Source organism: Spermophilus citellus (assembly GCF_964194105.1).
Source record: "Spermophilus citellus genome assembly, chromosome: 7".
NCBI classification, from domain to species: Eukaryota; Metazoa; Chordata; class Mammalia; order Rodentia; family Sciuridae; genus Spermophilus; species Spermophilus citellus.
In genome coordinates this window covers 90724476-90744682 of record NC_138188.1, presented here as the reverse complement: position 1 = coordinate 90744682, position 20207 = coordinate 90724476, and positions in this window count along the sequence as shown.

Sequence of the window (20207 nt, the reverse complement as noted above, 5' to 3'; positions counted from 1 at the left end):
TGCAATCTATCAAACTTGCATTATAAAAACTGTTTTGGAGATAAGAATAAAACATTTGTACATTTGTCATAAGTGGCTTTGTTTTAAAAATAATTTGTATGAACAACCTGGATCATAGTGGCTTTTGTGTTAAGAAACATGTTTCTAAAACTGTGAATGGAAACCAGACTTTAGAAACCAAAGCAAATATACTGTGAGATGGCAAAAAACAAATGTAATTATTTTGTTCAGTAGAGACTTTGACACGACTCAGTGTCTCTAAAGCAGCCACATTTGTATTATTGTAAATTTTTCAAATATTATTCAGTACATGTGTTAGACGTATGCTTTACAGTATGAGCCATAACTGAAGAATGGTAAAATCCATATTTGTAAATTCCAATTATCTGAAATACAACTGAGATCTAGAAAATAAGCCAAGGATGGAGTGATACACTCATGTTTTCACACGTTACCATGTCACAGACAAAATGCTATGGGAGAGGGACAAAGTAATTGGACTGTGGAACATGAAAATACATGATGCTAACTTTGGATCTAGAGAGCCAGGGTTCACCTTTCACATTTACCACTTAAAACTGGGAGAATATAGTAAAGTCACTTAGCCCTCATGAAGTTTAACTTCCTACTCTGTAAAGTGAAAATAATCACATCTATCTTTCAAAATGTTGTGGAAATTAAGTGTAACCATGTGCCTATCATGTCATATATGACATTAGTCTCATTTTTCAATCTAAAAATGGTAGGGTCAAATCTTATGCATTTACTCTGCACATGTTCGACAAGCACCTACTATATACCAAAACCTGTTCATTCACAGATTAAGAAGAAATAATCCTAACTTAAAGTCTAGTAGAGAATTACTGTGGGTGTATTGCAACTGCTTCCTGATATCACAGTTTCTCTCTGCTTCTCAGAACACTGAAATATTGTGCTGTCTAATCTCCTTGAAATAGGCCTTAGCCAATCCTGAATCCTATAGGCATATTGTCTAATTATAACAAAAAAGGACAGTAGAGAAGAAATAATTAAGCAAACCTAAAAATAAAAGAAACTAGGCAATACAGTGTCCTAGTGAAAAGTATCCTGATGTTTTGCAGCATCCAAGAAAGTTCAGTGTAGGTGGTAACCATTCAAATGACCTTGAGTCATAAAAGAAAGGTTAAGAAATACTATGAAGGAATGAATATTTAATCATTTTCTAAAAATCACATGTTAAAATTTTAGAATAGAAAGTGTCTAATAAACAGTTAAATTTAAGTTGTATGTAACATCATTTTCTTTTTTTTTATTGATTGTTGAAAACATTACAGAGCTCATGATATATCATCTTTCATACATTAGACTCAATTGGGTTTTGAACTCCCATTTTTACCCCAAATACAGATTGCAGAATCACATCTGTTACATAGTCACATTATTACATAATGGCATATTAGTGACTGTTGTATTCTGCTACCTTTCCTATCCCCTACTATCCCCCCTCCCCTCCCGTCCCATCTTCCCTCTCTACCTCCTCTGGTGTTGTTCAATTCTCTCCCCTTTTTCCCCCCTCCCCCTTGCCCCTCATAACCTCTTATAATTTTGTGTATCATTGAAGGTCTCCTACCATTTCCATATGCTTTCCCTTCTCTCTCCCTTTCTCTCCCCTCATTCGTCTTTGTTTACTGTTAGTCTTTTCCTCATGCTCTTCCTTCCTGTTCTGTTCTTAGTTGCTCTCTTTATATCAAGGAAGACATTTGGCATTTGTGTTTTAGGGCTTGGATAGCTTCACTTAGCATAATCTGCTCTAATGCCATCCATTTCCCTGCAAAATCTATGATTTTGTCATTTCTTAGTGCTGCATAATACTCCCTTGTGTATAGATGCCACATTTTTTTTTTATCCATTCATCTATTGAAGGGCATCTAGGTTGGTTCCACAGTCTAGCTATTGTGAATTGTGCCGCTATAATCATTGATGTGGCGGTATCCCCATAGTGCGCTCTTTTAAGGTCCTCAGGGAATAGTCTGAGAAGTGCGATAGCTGGGTCAAATGGTGGATCCATTCCCAGCTTTCCCAGGAATCTCCATACTGCTTTCCAAACTTTACTCACCATTTTGCAGTCCCACCAGCAGTGTACAAGTGTACCCTTTTCCCCACATCCCCGCCAACACTTATTGTTGTTTGACTTCATAATGGCTGCCAATCTTACTGGAGTGAGATGGTATCTTAGGGTGGTTTTGATTTGCATTTCTCTGATTGCTAGAGATGGTGAGCATTTTTTCATGTACTTTTTGATTGATTGTATGTCCTCCTCTGAGAAGTGTCTGTTCAGGTCCTTGGCCCATTTGTTGATTGGGTTATTTGTTATCTTATTGTTTAAGTTTTTGAGTTCTTTGTACATTCTGGATATTAGGGCTCTATCTGAGGTGTGAGGGGTAAAAATTTGTTCCCAGGATGTAGGCTCTCTATTTACCTCTTTTATTGTTTCTCTTGCTGAGAAAAAACTTTTTAGTTTAAGTAAGTCCCATTTGTTTATTCTTATTATTAACTCTTGGCCTATGGGCGTCCTATTAAGGAATTTGGAGCCCGACCCCACTATATGTAGATTGGAGCCAACTTTTTCTTCTATCAGATGCAGCGTCTCTGATTTGATATCTAGCTCCTTGATGCATTTTGAGTTAACTTTTGTGGATGGCAAGAGAAAGGGATTCAATTTCCTTTTGTTGCATATGGATTTCCAATTTTCCCAGCACCATTTGTTGAAGATGCTATCCTTCCTCCATTGCATGTTTTTAGCCCCTTTATCAAATATAAGATAGTTGTAACTTTGTGGATTAGTCTCTGTGTCCTCTATTCTGTACCATTGGTCCACCTGCCTGTTTTGGTACCAGTACCATGCTGTTTTTGTTACTATTGCTTTGTAGTACAGTTTGAACTCTGGTATCACTATACCTCCAGATTCACGCTTCCTGCTTAGAATTGCTTTTGCTATTCTGGGTCTTTTGTTTTTCCATATGAATTTCATGATTGCTTTATCTATTTCTACAAGAAATGCTGTTGGGATTTTGATTGGCATCGCATTAAACCTGTAGAGAACTTTGGGTAATATCGCCATTTTGATGATGTTAGTTCTGCCTATCCATGAACAGGGTGCATTTTTCCATCTTCTGAGATCTTCTGCTATCTCTCTCTTTAGGGTTCTGTAGTTTTCATTGTATAAATCTTTCACCTCTTTTGTTAGGTTGATTCCCAAGTATCTTATTTTTTTGAGGATATTGTGAATGGAGTGGTTTTCCTTATTTCCATTTCAGAGGTTTTGTTGCTGATATACAGGAATGCCTTTGATTTATGCATGTTGATTTTATAACCTGCCATTTTGCTGAATTCATTTATTAACTCTAGCAGCTTCTTTGTAGACCCTTTTGGGTCTGTTAAGTATATTATCATGTCATCCGAAAATAGCGATAATTTAATTTCTTCTTTTCCTATTTTTATGCCTTTAATTTCTTTTGTCTGTCTAATTGCTCTGGCTAGTACTTCGAGATCTAAATTGAATAGAAGTGGTGATAGAGGGCATCCCTGTCTTGTTCCAGATTTTAGAGGGAATGCCTTCAGTTTTTCTCCATTTAGGATGATGCTAACCTGAGGTTTAGCATATATAGCTTTTACAATGTTGAGGTAAGTTCCTGTTATCCCTAGTTTTTCTAATGTTTTGAACATAAAGGGATGCTGTACTTTGTCAAATGCTTTTTCTGCATCTATTGAGATGATCATATGGTTCTTGTATTTAAGTCTATTGATGTGGTGAATAGCATTTATTGATTTCCGTATATTGAACCAGCCTTGCATCCCAGGGATGAATCCTACTTGATCATGGTGCACAAGTTTTTTGATATGTTTTTGTATTCGATTCGCCAGATTTTGATTGAGAATTTTTGCATCCAAGTTCATTAGAGATATTGGTCTGTAGTTTTCTTTCTTTGAAGAGTCTTTGTCTGGTTTTGGGATCAGAGTGATGTTGGCCTCATAGAATGAATTTGGAAGAGCTCCTTCTTTTTCTATTTCTTGAAATAGCTTGAAAAGTATTGGTATTAATTCTTCTTTGAAGGTTTTGTAGAACTCCGCTGTATACCCATCCGGTCCAGGGCTTTTCTTGGTTGGTAGTCTTTTGATGGGTTCTTCTATTTCTTCCTTTGTTATTGGTCTGTTTAAATTGTGTGTGTCTTCCTGTCTCAATCTGGCAGATCATATGCCTTAAGAAATTTATCGATATCTTCACTATCTTCTATTTTATTGGAATATAGGGTTTCAAAATACTTTCTAATTATCTTCTGTATTTCTGTAGTGTCTGTTGTGATATTGCCTTTTTCATCCCGTAGGTTGGTAATTTGAGTTCTCTCTCTTCTTCTCTTCGTTAGCATGGCTAAGGGCCTGTCTATCTTATTTATTTTTTCAAAGAACCAACTTTTAGTTTTATCAATTTTTTCAATGTTTTTTTTGTTTCAATTTCATTGATTTCTGCTCTAATTTTAATTATTTCTTGTCTTCTACTACATTTGTTGTTGTTTTGCTCTTCCTTTTCTAGGTTTTTGAGGTGTAGTGTGAGTTCATTTATTTGTTGGGTTTTTCTTTTTTTGAGGAAAGAACTCCAAGAAATGAATTTCCCTCTTAAAACTGCTTTCATTGTGTCCCATAGATTCCGGTATGTTGTGTCTGTATTATCATTTGTCTCTAAGAATTTTTTCATCTCCTCCTTTATGTCTTCTGTAACCCATTGATCATTCAGTAACATATTGTTCATTTTCAATGTGGTGTAGGATTTTTCCTTCCTTCTTTTATCATTGATTTCCAATTTCATTCCATTGTGATCAGATATGGTGCATGGTATTATCTCCATGCCTTTATACTTACTAAGAGTTGCCTTATGGCATAATATATGGTCTATCTTTGAGTAGGATCCATGTGCTGCTGAGAAAAACGTGTATCCACTTGATGATGGTTGATATATTCTATATATGTCAGTTAAGTCTAGGTTATTGATTGTGCTGTTGAGTTCTATAGTTTCTTTATTCAGTTTTTGTCTAGAGGATCTGTCTAATGGCAAGAGCAGTGTGTTGAAGTCACCCATAATTATTGTGTTGTGGTCTATTTGACTCTTGAACTTGAGGAGAGTTTGTTTTATGAACGTTGCAGCTCCATTGTTTGGTGCATACAAATTGATAATTGTTATGTCTTGTTGGTGGATGGTTCCTTTTAACAGTATATAGTGTCCTTCTTTATCCTTCTTGATTAACTTAGGTTTAAAGTTGATTTTATTTGACATGAGCATGGCCACTCCTGCTTGTCTCCAAGGGCCATGTGAGTGGTATGATTTTTCCCAACCTTTTACCTTCAGCCTGTGTATGTCTTTTCCTATCATATGAGTCTCTTGAAGGCAGCATATTGTTGGATTTGTTTTTTTGTTTTTTTTTTTTTTTTTTTTTGATCCAGGTTACTAGCCTATGTCCCTTGATTGGTGAGTTTAGGCCATTAACATTTAAGGTTACAATTGAGATATGATTTGTACTTCCAGTCATGCTTCTTTATTTATTTATTTTAGTTTGGCTGGTTTTACTTTTTGGTTATTTTCCTCCCCCTTTACTGAGATACCTCCTGCTGTTAGTTTTGGGCACTATATTTTAATTCCTCTTCTTGTAGTATTTTGCTCAAAATGCTTTGCAGTGCTGGTTTTCTTGCTGCGAATTCTTTTAGCTTTTGTTTATCGTGAAAGATTTTAATTTAATTGTCAAATCTGAAGCTTAATTTTGCTGGATACAGTATTCTTGGTTGGAATCCATTATTTTTCAGCGTTTGAAATACATTGTTCCAGGATCTTATCGCTTTCAAAGTCTGTGATGAGAAATCAGTCGTTAACCTAATTGGTTTACCCCTGAATGTAATCTGCCTCCTTTCTCTCATAGCTTTTAATATGTAACATCATTTTCTATTCAATATCCCATTCCTTCTTGGTAACATGGCATACATTTACATATGCAGCAACATTAAGGATGACTTTATTTTTTTATTTTTTTTAAGAGAGAGAGAGAGAGAATTTTTTAATATTTATTTTTTTAGTTTTTGGCAGGCACAACATCTTTATTTTATCTTTATGTGGTGCTGAGGATCGAACACAGCGCCCCACACATGCCAGGGGAGCACATTACCGCTTGAGCCACATCCCCAGCCCCAGGATGACTTTATTTTAGATAAGACACTGGGCCAGGCACTACAGGAAAGAGACAGGCAATGGATGCATTTTAGAATGTTTAAGTACTTTTAGCAAGTTTTCCCTCCAAGCATGCTATGTACCAAGAGTCTTTGTATCTTCTTACCATGTGCACCTACGCCCATTAACTTGCTCTCTGGAAAGTTGACAGAAATGTCCTGAGAAGGAAAGGATACCAGTATTTTCTTCTTTCATCAATACTTTGGTTCCTTTTTGTTACTACACCCTTGAAAATGTTTTAAATTTTTCTTTGTCTATTGTAGAGGAACACTACATCTTCAGACAGTCATAGCTTTTACATTTTTCTTTCTTTTAGAAAATATATCCATTTGAGGTTATATTATAATTTTTTCCTTAGAAGCTAATGGCATCTTGACTTATAACAATATGCCAAAAGGGAGCATATTATAAACAACAACAACAACAAAGAAAAACAAAATGATTTTAAGTGAATCGCTGCTGTGTTTCAGTTGTCAAAGTCTAAGAGGGTGGGATACAGGATGAATATGTTTTAGAAACATATTATAATTACAAATAGTGCTTATAATCCTGTTGAAGTTTGCCACATGTTGATAGAAAAAAAAAAAACAGTAAGTGGAAAACCAAGAGAAAATTGTATTTTAAAAAAGCTTAAATTTATCTTACTATCTGGGGAATTCAAGATCATACGGTAGACAGATTAACAGAGTTCTTCTTTAGAAGAAAAGTATTTCTCTTAAGGTCTCTTTTACTTTGTAAACCATGGGTGAGGCAAGACTTGAAAAGGATATTTTTTTAAAATATTCACTAGGAAAAAAGCTATGTCAGACCCCCTTCCAGTCACTCAAGTCCACTGAGGACTTGGCCAGACTTTCTCCAGAAAGAACCTCATGTCACTATTAGCTTTTATAGATGCAGACACTTCATGGAAATTTCTTAAAGAGAAAGCACATTACATGGCAGAAAAAATAGTCAGTCAGTATGTATTATGAAAAACAGCTTGACCTGAAGTTATAGCAGATTTTTTACTGAATATCTTTTCTTTTAAGGCAATAAAAATTTCTGTATTCAAGGTTAGGGTGAAAGTAAACCATAGTTTCTAGAATATCCATGTTCACAAACAGACTTTTTAGGTTTTCTCTGTGATAGAAAAAAAATGCATAATCATTTAACATGGATAGGTTATAACAGCATGTCTACACCTATATGTTACACTCCACCATGCCATAGTGCATGCTTGTAATTCCAGCAACTCTGTAGGCTGAGGCAGGAGGGTCATGAGTTCAAAGCCAGCCCCAGCAAAAGCCAGGTGGTAAGAACTCAGTGAGACCCTGTCTCCAAATAAAATACAAAATAGGGCTGGATATGTGGCTCAGTGGTTGAGTGCCCCCGAGTTCAATCCCTGGTACCTCCCCACCCCCAGCCCACCAAAAAAAGACCACAGTTTTTATGACTGCTCAAGCACATCATTATTATCTTTGAAAATTAAGTCAAACTCCTGTTCAAATAAAAGAATGTTTCTATTAGGGTGTTTTAGCTTGGTAGTTACTTTTAAATAGCTGAGAAGTAATCCATTAATGTGAGATTGAGGAAGTTCAGAGGAGAAGACCCATTAAGTACTGAACTATTTTTCTTTTCAATTCAAGATATTGTATCAAATGGTAATATCCACAAAATCTATGCTCCCTTTTTAGATTTCTCTTGTCCTCAATTACATTTAAATTAAAGAAAAATATTCTACTTCTGCTTTCATCCTTTCCTAATGTCTCATTACAATTGAAGTTACTAGATCAATTGCTACACTCCTGAAGCTGAGATACACATCTGCAATGGGTAGTCAGGTTTCTAGAGATGAGAGCCACCTACTACCTGTCATTTTCTACCACTATCTCTAAAGATTCCTTTCTAATTCTTTAGCTGTAAAAGTTGCTTAGGATTTTCCAAATCAGTGGGTTAGCTGATAGTGTTGCATTAGTTGATTTATAAAAAATTTTTCTGTATCCCAGTATTTAACCAAATTCCTAGTATATACCAGATGCTCAATACGTGCTTATTGAAAACAAATAAAGGATAAAAGAATATTTAGCTGCCCTATAAAGTACGCAGTTAAACTAAGCATTTAAAAAAATACCTGACTGCTCCCTAATGAATACTATGCACTGCGGACTGTACATCCAAGGACCCATGCAAGAACCAGGCTATACAGGAAAGTAGGTGGTGCCTGTCACCAACACCTTCTGTTTTCCCCTCAGGCTTCATCCCACTTTGTCTGAACAACACTCAGTGTCCTCGTGAATCAGATCACTCCCAGGGAAGAATAAGAATATACCTAAGTTGTTAAAGTCAAGGTATTTCCCCCTGAAGAGTGACTGAATTAATTCAAAAATATATTTTAAAATATTGTATATGTATGGAATCATATAACAACAACAATAAAAAAAAAACTTTTCTGATTTTTTTCCAAAAATCTTCAATGTCATTAAATCCAATAAAGAAAGGGGAGAAGAAAAAAAAAAGAAGGGAGATTCACATATAAGTAAATACTGACTGAATAAATAAATGAATTAATTAATAATAAAATTTAAAAATTTAATGACAATAATAAAGAAACAATGAATAAATTTCCAACTGAAAATCAACAAACAGAATTCAGAAGTAAAATAAGTAATACACTATGATGGCCAATTGTATATGTAGAATTCCCAGCGTTAACATCTATTATTGCAATTCAGATGTTTTAAAAATATTTATTTTAGTTTTAAATGAACACAGTATCTGTATTTAATTTTATGTGGTACTGAGGATCAAACGCATTGCCTCACACATGCAAGGCAAGCACTTTACCATTGAGCTACAGCCCCAGCCCCCAATTCAGACTTTTGATAGAGTCAGGAAAACTGAAGCATGGCACATATGATATAAAGTTATTTGATAAAACTCAACATCCATTCTTTATTTAACACATCAAAAAATCTTGTTGTTATGGTTTGCATCTTGAATGTCCCCCAAAGGCTGTGTGTGTCATTGGGGGCATATCCTTGAAGGGCATTTGGACCCTGGCCCCTTCCTGTTCCTCTTTCCAGCTGCCAAGAGGCTAGCTGACTCTGCCTCACACTGCCACCATAGCACATTTCATCAAAGGCCCAAAAGTGACAGTGCCCAATGATCGTGGACTGAAACTTCTTACACCTGAGCCAAAATAAACATTTCCTTGTGATCACTGATTATCTCAGTATTTTGTCACAGTAACAGAAAGTCGACTTGCATGCTTCCAAATGCAATTAGTAACAAAGTTGCATGGCTTTTATCACCATCTTCTTTTAACCACTTTTCCTTAATCTTTAGTTGATGAATTTAAGCAAAAAGGGGAAAGAGCAATTGTGAAAATAGGAAAAATAAAGATATAGTAACTTATTTTGATGATTATTTACTTGGAAGGAAAAAAGGATTAACTGAATAAGTATTATTAATGTAAATAGGTAAGGTGGATGGGAGGAAAATATACATATTTAAATAACTGTGATGCATAATCTAACTCAGTTAAATTATGTGTCATAAGAAACACCTATAAACAACAGAAACAAAAACCAAATTATCTATGAATAAACTTGAGAAATGCATTATATCTGTGAAGACAATATTAAAATAAAAGTGTAAGAAACCTAATAATTAATACACACAGATTCATAATATTTCCAGGATAAAAATTTTGAAAGTTAAAAAATATTAATGTCTATTCAGTTAATTTATGGATTGCATGTGGTTATAATACAAATAAAAACAAAGATTTTGTGATTGAAGATACAAACTGATTCTATAGTCTACTTAACATTAGTGGAAAAATCAAATTAAACTATGAAAATAAAACTAAAATATACTACAATGCTATTAAAATTAAAGCAGTCCAGTACTTGGAATGCAAATGAACAGATTGGAATAAAATGGAAAATATTTACAGACTTCAATATATATGAGACTTCAGAGAATGATAAAAGTGGCACTTTGTTCAACATATATTGTTGGACAACTATAAAGCTATCTAGAAAAAAACAATACATGAAATAAATTCTATATATGTCAAAAATTTAAACAAAGATTGAAAAAACAAAATATTATGGAAAGCAGTATGGAGATTCCTTGGAAATCTGGGAATGAAACCACCATTTGACCCAGCTATCCCTCTCCTCGGACTATACACAAAGGATTTAAAAACAGCAGACTACAGGGACACAGCCATGTTTATAGCAGCACAATTCACAATAGCTAAACTGTGAAGCCAACCTAGATGCCCTTCAGTGGATGAATGGATAAAAAAAATGTGGCATTTATACACAAAATGGAATTTTACTCAGCAATAAAAGAGAATAAAATCATGGCATTTACAGGTAAATGGATAGCATTGGAGAAGAAAATGTTAAGTGAAGTTAGCCAATTCCAAAAAATCAAATGCCGAATGTTTTCTCTGATATAAGGAGGCTGACTCATAGTGAGGTAGGGAGGAAGAGCATGGGAGGAATAGATGAATTCTAGATAGGGCAGAGGGGAGGGAGGGAGAGGGATTGGGCAGGGAATTAGCAAGGATGTTGGAATGTGATGGACATCATTATTCAAAGTACATGTATGAAGATACAAATTGGGTGCCAAAATACTTTATATACAAACAGAGATATGAAAAATTGTGGTATATATGTGTAATAAGAATTGTAAGGCATTCTGCTGTTGCTTTTTTTAATCAATAAAAAAAAAGAAAATTAAAAAAACCCACAACCCAGTAATAATGGATTAAAGCAAATGTGAGGCTTAAAACTATAAAACTACTAGAAGAAAACAGGGGAAAATCTCCATGACAGATCTGGATTTTTTTTTTTCAGGTATGGGTGGGTGGGTGGTGGTAGGGAGATATGAACCCAAAGCACAAACTCCAAAAGGAAAAATAAATAAATAAAAAATAAAAAACTAAAATGCAAACTGTTTACTTAGACCTGTAAAGCTCCATGTGGCCCTGTATCTCCTCTCTCTGACTTCATTTTCCCCACTCTCCACTTTGATCAGTGCCCTCCAGCCACAAAGCCTTCTTGCAAAGCTCCTTCCTACCTTTAGCATTTTTGCATTAGTGTATTCCCTACCTGTAGTGTTTTTCCTGCAGATTGTTGCATTCTGGCTCCAAATTGTTGTTAAGAACTCAGATCAAACGTTCCAGTGAGCCAGTCATCATTTGCTCATGCTCACCCTTTATTTGAATTCCTGGTATCACATTTATCCCAGAACAGTAGAGGAAAGGGGCTCAACAATTAGGCATGAAAGAATGGACAATTGGGTTTATCCTTGCCTTTATTATAATTATCTGTTGAAATGAAATATCTTTGGGTTCAAAACTGATTTAAGAATGTCATAAAATGTACTGTTCTCTGAATATTTCTGTTCAATGTTCATGTAGCAAATCAATTCAATCAAACACTTTGGCTTTTAAGTGTGTCTATTAACACACATCAGGATTGGGAAAACTAGCCTGACATTTTGGTGTATGTTGAGCTATCTAATACTCAACATTTTTTCCTGTGTTATCTGCTAAGGATAAAAAACTTATATTTATAACCAATCAGAGGATTTGTGGACAAAAAAAAATGTAATTGCTCATATATACATATGTATGTATGTATGTATGTTTGTATAAATGTAATACTCATATTTATAACAAATAATCTTAGTTATTTCAACTAATTTTGATAATTAGTATACATGGAGATTGAATAAGATAACTCATGTATATAAAATACTTTGCATAGTTCATAGTGCTATTGTTATTTTTGAGAGGTATTATAATTAAATTTTAGGTCTGAAAATTGTGGTTAAAAAAAGTATCAGATTAAATCTTAGATTTTAGAAGATTTTAGATTAAATAAAGCTTTCCACAGTATGAAGCAAGATCAGAAATTATTTAATATAAGAAATTTAATTGCATAAACTACCTTTCCTGAAAAGAAAACCTGCAAATAAAATCCGAGATAAAAAAAAAATTTAAAAACCAAGAAAAACTACTTGCAGTATATGTAATACAGAAAATGGTTTATTTGCTATGTTACAAGCTTCTATAAATAAGGAAAAATATATCAAAAACTTAGAAAAATAACCAAAGGATTACTAAAATCTGAACACACACAAAAAAATTATAATTTGTAAACAAAAAAATGTCCTTAATCTTACACAAGAGAAGTAAAAATCAAGAGCTGCCTTTTTTTTTCTTAGCTTTTTTTTTATTATTGGTTGTTCAAAACATTACAAAGCTCTTGACATATCATATTTCATACATTAGATTCAAGTTGGTTATGAACTCCCAATTTTACCCCAAATACAGATTGCAGAATCACATCGGTTACACAACCACATTTTTACATAATGCCCTATTCATAACTGTTGTATTCTGCTACCTTTCCTATCCTCTATTATCCCCCCTCCTCTCCCCTCCCATCTTCTCTGTCTACCCCATCTACTGTAGTTCATTTCTCTCCTTGTTTATTTTCCCATTCCCCTCACAACCTCTTATGTGTAATTTTGTATAACAATGAAGGTCTCCCTCCATTACCATGCAATTTCCCTTTTCTCTCCCTTTCCCTCCCATCTCATGTCTCTGTTTAATGTTAATCTTTTCTTCTTGCTCTTCCTCCCTGCTCTGTTCATAGTTGCTCTCATTATATCAAAGAAGACATTTGGTATTCGTTTTTTAGGGATTGGCTAGCTTCACTAAGCATAATCTGCTCTAGTGCCATCCATTTCCCTGCAAATTCTATGATTTTGTCATTTTTTATTGCTGCATAGTACTCCATTGTGTATAGATGCCACATTTTTTTTATCCATTCATCTATTGAAGGGCATCTGGGTTGGTTCCACAGTCTAGCTATTGTGAATTGTGCTACTATGAACATCGATGTGGCAGTATACCTGTATATGCTCTTTTAAGGTCTTCAGGGAATAGTTCGAGAAGGGCAATAGCTGGGTCGAAGGTGGTTCCATTCCCAGCTTTCCCAGGAATCTCCATACTGCTTTCCAAATTGGCCGCACAAGTTTGCAGCCCCACCAGCAATGTGCAAGAGTACCCTTTTCCCCACATCCTCGCCAGCACTTGTTGTTTGACTTCATAGTGGCTGCCAATCTTACTGGAGTGAGATGGTATCTTAGGGTGGTTTTGATTTGCATTTCTCTGACTGCTAGAGATGGTGAGCATTTTTTCATGTACTTGTTGATTGATTGTATGTCCTTCTCTGAGAAGTGTCTGTTCAGGTATTTGGCCCATTTGTTGATTGGGTTATTTGTTTTCTTATTGTTTAATTTTTTGAGTTCTTTGTATACTCTGGATATTAGGGCTCTATCTGAAGTGTGAGGAGTAAAAATTTGTTCCCATGATGTAGGCTCCCTATTTACCGCTCTTATTGTTTCTCTTGCTGAGAAAAAACTTTTCAGTTTAAGTAAGTCCCATTTGTTGATTCTTGTTATTAACTCTTGTGCTATGGGTGTCCTATTAAGGAATTTGGAGCCCGACCCCACAATTTGTAGATCGGAGCCAACTTTTTCTTCTATACAATGCAGCGTCTCTGATTTGATATCTAGCTCCTTGATCCACTTTGAGTTAACTTTTGTGCATGGCGAGAGGAGGGGATTCAGTTTCATTTTGTTGCATATGGATTTCCAGCTTTCCCAACACCATTTGTTGAAGATGCTATCCTTCCTCCATTGCATGCTTTTAGCTCCTTTGTCAAATATAAGATAGTTGTAGCTTTGTGGATTAGTCTCTGTGTCCTCTATTCTGTACCATTGGTCCACCTGCCTGTTTTGGTACCAGTACCATGCTGTTTTTGTTACTATTGCTCTGTAATATAGTTTGAAATCTGGTATCGCTATACCTCCAGATTCACGCTTCCTGCTTAGAATTGCTTTTGCTATTCTGGGTCTTTTATTTTTCCATATGAATTTCATGATTGCTTTATCTATTTCTACAAGAAATGCCATTGGGATTTTGATTGGGATTGCATTAAACCTATAGAGAACTTTTGGTAATATCGCCATTTTGATGATGTTAGTTCTACCTATCCATGAACAGTGTATATTTTTCCATCTTCTAAGATCTTCTTCTACTTCTCTTTTTAGGGTTTTGTAGTTTTCATTGTATAAATCTTTCACCTCTTTTGTTAGGTTGATTCCCAAGTATTTTATTTTTTTTGAGGATATTGTGAATGGAGTGTTTTTCCTCATTTCTGTTTCAGAAGTTTTGTCCCTGATATACAGAAATGCCTTTGATTTATGCGTGTTGATTTTATATCCTGCCACTTTGCTGAATTCATTTATTAGTTCTAGTAGTTTTTTTGTAGACCGTTTTGGGTCTTCTAGGTATAGAATCATGTCATCTGCAAATAGTGATAATTTAAGTTCTTCTTTTCCTATTTTTATGCCTTTAATTTCTTTCCTCTGTCTAATTGCTCTGGCCAGTGTTTCGAGAACTATATTGAATAGAAGTGGTGATAGAGGGCATCCCTGTCTTGTTCCAGATTTTAGGGGGAATGCCTTCAATTTTTCTCCATTGAGAATGATGCTAGACCTTTATGGAAACAACACAATTTATTTTAAAAAAATAGTTTGTATATACTCTTTGCTCCAATAATTCCACTTTAAGAAGAAATTCATCCTACTGGTAAACTTATGAATGAGGAAAAGATAGATATAAGGCTAAATTCATTGTAGCATAACTTGTAATAACAAAAGATTGGTAGTAATCTAAAGTGTGTTAATAGGTAAATGGTTAAATAAATAATGATGATATGTACATTGGAAGTCTATAAAGTCTTCACATATAGGTGGGACAGGACTGTGTGGAATCATGGGGACTTTCTCCAAAATACATGGCTTAGTATATTTTTTAAAAAGCTAAATTCCAGACAAAACATTTTGTGTGTTTAGGCACGCACATAGCTATGTAATTGCTCATATATACACATTTATGTATGTATGTATGTATGTTTGTATAAATGTAATACTTATATTTATAATCAATCCTCTGAAAATTAGAGGAACTAGAGGAGTAAGGAATTTGAGTGGAGAAGAGACCTGTTTTCATTATATATTTCTTTACACATATCAAAGTTTTACCAGGTGCAAATATTGCTTCATTAAAAAAAGATGAAAATTTTTATATCTTCTTCTGAGAAGTGTCTGTTCAGTTCATTGGCCCATTTGTTGATTGGGTTATTTGATTTTTTTTTTTGGTGTGAAGATTTTGGAGGGGCTAGGGATGTGGCTCAAGCGGTAACACGCTTGCCTGGCATGTGCGGGGCGCTGGGTTGGATCCTCAGCACCACATAAAATAAAATAAAGATGTTGTGTCCACCAAAAACTGAAAAATAAATATTAAAAAATTCTCTCTCTCTCCTTTCTCTCTCTCAAATATATATATATATATATATATATATATATATATATATATATATATATATATATTGGAGTTCTTTATATATCCTAGAGATTAGTGCTCTATCTGTCCTGCATGTGGTAAAAAATTGTTACCAGATTGTAGGCTCTCTAATCATCTCCCTGATTGTTTCTTTTGCTGAGAAAAAGTTTTTAGTTTGACCCATCCCATGTATTGATCATTGATATTAATTTGTGTCCTATAGGAGTCTTCTTAAGGAAGTTGGGGCCTAATCCGACATGATGGCAATTTGGGTCTACTTTTTCTTCTATTAAATGCAGTATCTCTGGCTGAATTCCTAGGTCCTTGATCCACTTTGAGTTGTGTTTTTCTCATGGTGAGAGATAGGAGTTTAATTTAATTTTGTTGCAAATGGATTTCCAGTTTTCTCAGCACCATTTGTTGAAGAGGCTATCTTTTCTCCAGTGTACATTTTTGACACCTTTGTCTAATATAAGATAACTGTGACTTCTCAAAAGAAGATATACAATCAATCAAAAAATATATGAAAAAATATTCAACAGCTCTAGCAATTAGAGAAATGCAATGAGTTTTCATCTCACTCCAGTCAGAATGGCAACTATTAAGAATACAAACAACAAAAAGTGTTGTCAAGAATGTGGCGGAAAAGGCACACTCATACATTTCTGGTGGGACTGCAAATTGGTGCAGCCAATATGGAAAGCAGTATGGAGAATCTTTGGAAAATGGGAATGGAACCACCACTTGACCCAGCTATTCCACTCTTCAGTCTGTACTCAAAGGACTTAAAAACAGCATACTGCAGGGCACAGCCACATCAATGTTTATAGCAGCACAATTCACAATAGCTAAACTGTGGAGCCAATATAGATGCCCTTCAGTAGATAAATGGATAAAAAAATGTGGCATATATAATACACAATGGAATATTATTCAGCATTAAAAGAGAATAAAATCATGGCATTTGCAGTAAATGGGATGGAGATGGAGAAGATAATGCTAAGTGAAGTTAGCCAATCCCCAAAAAAAACAAATGCCAAATGATTTTTCTGATTAAGGATGCTGATTCATAATGTGGTTTGGGTGGGGGCATGGGAAGATTAGATGAACTTTAGATAGGGCAAAAAGGAAAAGGAGAGGAAGGAGAAGGGAGGAAACTAAGGTGTAGGAAAGATAGTAGAATGAGATAGACATCATTACCCTAAGTACATGTATGAAGACATGAATGGTGTGACTCTACTTGTGTACAACCAGAGATATAAAAAAATGTACTATATATGTATACTATGAATTGTAATGCATTCTGCTGTCATACATAACAAATTAAAATAAATAAAATTTTTAAAAAGATGAAAATTAATATACAGCAGCATCTTAGCAACTGACAAAAGACTAAAGTCAAACTTTAATCTTGCTAATTACCATTAACTAAAGAAAAACTTTTTCTGATAATAGGTACATTTCCCTTTTTCTCTTCTTACCCTGGCACCATCCAAGGTCTGCTACTGGGCACACTTTCCACAATCCTGAGATTATTGATCCTACATGGTCTGCTGAAGAGGACTATCCTCAAAATTCTACTTTCACTTTTTGCTGCCTGTGCAAAAACCAGGTCAAGAAGCCCAGGTTTAAGACTATACATTCATTCATACTTTGTAAATTGGAAAAATCCTTTGCAAAAAGTTACTGTATAATAGGGGAACACAAAAAGACATCTAGAAGACATTAGCATACTGCTTATATTTCCTAGTGACATATTTCAGAGACAATTTGGAGCCACAGACTGAATGGAAGAGAATATTAAGTGAAGTAGGAGGAAAAGTTACCTTTCCTTAGCTGCCTATCCTCACTCTACTTATTTTAATCACTAAGTCTTTGGCCCTCCAGTACCCACCTTTCAAAGAGAAGAGCTCTTTTTCCTATCTTAAGTCATATCTCCAGTCCAGGGGACAAGCCTGGATGCTGTTTACATTGTTCTGCACCTTCCTGGACATTAAGCTAATGGAAAAGAGAAGGCCCGTTGAGGAAAGAAGTAATGATAAGAATGTACAGATATGTGGGGAGCCATTCTGACACGTGATTGGGTGACTCCCGTTAAGGGCCTGAGGCGCTCTGGCTGTGTCGGAGCTTTCCCGACCCTTTCCTGATGAGAGAGCCCATCCGTGTGGGGGTGTGCGTGACCACTGACCCCGGAGACCCAATCACTGACCCTGACCTTGGAGTGCAGCCCCCCCTCAACCTTCATTGGATGGAATTCTCCCCTGAATCTCTTGTTCCCCAAATAAAAGGATACTCCCAGGCGTGTTCGCTCTCTCTCTCTCCTGCTAGCCCAGAGTAATCCTCGCTGCCCTGCTGGGCGGCTGGAGGCGGGAACCAGGGAGGTGAGCCGTCTCGGACCTAGCAATATAAATAAGGTAACTGGTTTGTGTGTTTTATTTCGATCTCTTCTAACTAACTTTATGCCTAGAACCTCATTAATGAAACCACTGCGCAGGCCGCGTGGTAGAATTGGCGCCCAATGTGGGCTTTTTCCGTTTTAGGGTGCCCTATACAGATTAAAACAGATAATGCTCCAGCTTATGTAACCTCTTCTTTTCAACAATTTTGCCAAGAGTTTAAAATTAATCATAAAACAATAATTCCTTATAACCCCCAAGGTCAAGCCATTGTGGAACGAGCTCATTTATCTATTAAACTTCAATTACAAAAATTAAAAAGGGGTATTAGGATTGTGACTCCCCAAAATAGCCTTAATCATGCCTTATTTGTTTTAAATTTTTTAAACTGTGATGCAGAAGGCCACACTGCTGCTGAGAGGCAAATGTCTCCCTCAGTAACAGGCCCCTTAGGCAGAGTTCTGTGGAAAGATTTACAGACTGGTCAGTGGAAGGGTCCGGACCCGGTAATAGTGTGGGGAAAGGGTCATGCCTGTATCTTTCCAGAAGGTGCTTTCCGTCCTATTTGGGTGCCTGAACGTGCTATCAGACATGGAGGAGATAGAACCCAGACTCAAGAGACTAAGGATCGACCCGGAGGAGCCACTACCCAGAAGGAGGAGATATCGGAGAAAGATAAAGAAAGACCAGATTGAACCAGCTGAAAAGCTGATTTCGTGGAAAGATGTGAAGAAATTGACAACCCAGGCTTCCCAAATACTTCGACGCCTAGGAAAGAACAGGACCCCAGTCTTGATGGTAGCGACAGTAATTGCCCTACTGGGCTGTCAGGTAAAAGGGAATCAAGTAGACACTTATTGGACATATTTCCCAGATCCACCCCTGGTACACCCAGCTGTGTGGACTGGAGAATCTATTCCAGTATTTACTAATGACTCATTCATGATGGGAGGATTTACAGATACTCATATTACTCCCAATCATGTAACTAGATTTAATTATTCTGGCTACAGTGCCCAATTACCTTTGTGTTGGTCACATGATAAACATGCTGGCTGTCTGAAAGTATCATTTGAAGAAAAGACAGCGATTGGTAGACCTAGACTGACAAATAATTCTATTTATGGGGACTTAAAACCTAATACTAGATCAGTAATTAAGATGGGACTTATAACAAGCCAGTCATTTCTACAAAACCTCCACCGGTACCCCACTGTCCAAATAGTTCTATAATTGAAATTGGCACCTTTCCTAAATGGATGGATTGTGTAAATACCTTTCCTGTACAACATAAGGTGTCTAAAGCAAGTGGGTATATTTTAGACTGGTCTCCAAAAATTGATAATAGACAATTACGAAGAAATTCTGCTATGACACCTGCAGGATTTGTTAGTAATATTTTGACTTATAGTGAAGGAGGTGTTCAAAAAGATATTTGGCGTTTGATTGCTGCCTCAAAGTATTTACATTTTACAGATAAACCTTTACCAAAATTTGTCGGCAAGAACTGTAAAGAGGGATCTTGCTATGGCTTAAGAGCCTGTGTCCAATCTCCTTATGTTTTAATTATTAGAAATGTAAAAGTTAAATGGATGGAAGATAGATATATTGTTACTTGTAATAAGTGCAACCTAACTAATTGTATTTCTAGGTATAATAGAGGAAAAAAAAGTGCTGATACTTCATCAGCCCTCTTTTGTTTTATTACCTGCTAATATTTCAGAGCCATAGTATGCTGATGCTGGTTTACAAGTCTTGCAGCAAATTCATGCCCAGCTAACCAGACCTAAACGTGCTATTGGAGTCATAATTGTTGGTGTTTTAGCCTCAACTGTCTCTGCATCTCTGACATTGTCTCAGAATATTCAGCATACAAAATTTCTTAATAATTTAGCTCAAAATACTTCCAAGGCTCTGCGTAATCAAGTAAATATTGATGAAAGGATTGAGACTAAATTAAACGCCTTAGAGGCGACTGTTATAAACATAGGTAATGAACTTTCAGCCTTAAAATTTAAGGAAAGGCTTAAATGCCATGCTAATTATAAGTATGTATGTGTTACAGCTGCCAAGTACAATGCTTCTCTCTGGGATTGGGAGAAGATTAAAAACCATTTATTAGGTATTTGGCAAAATAGTAATA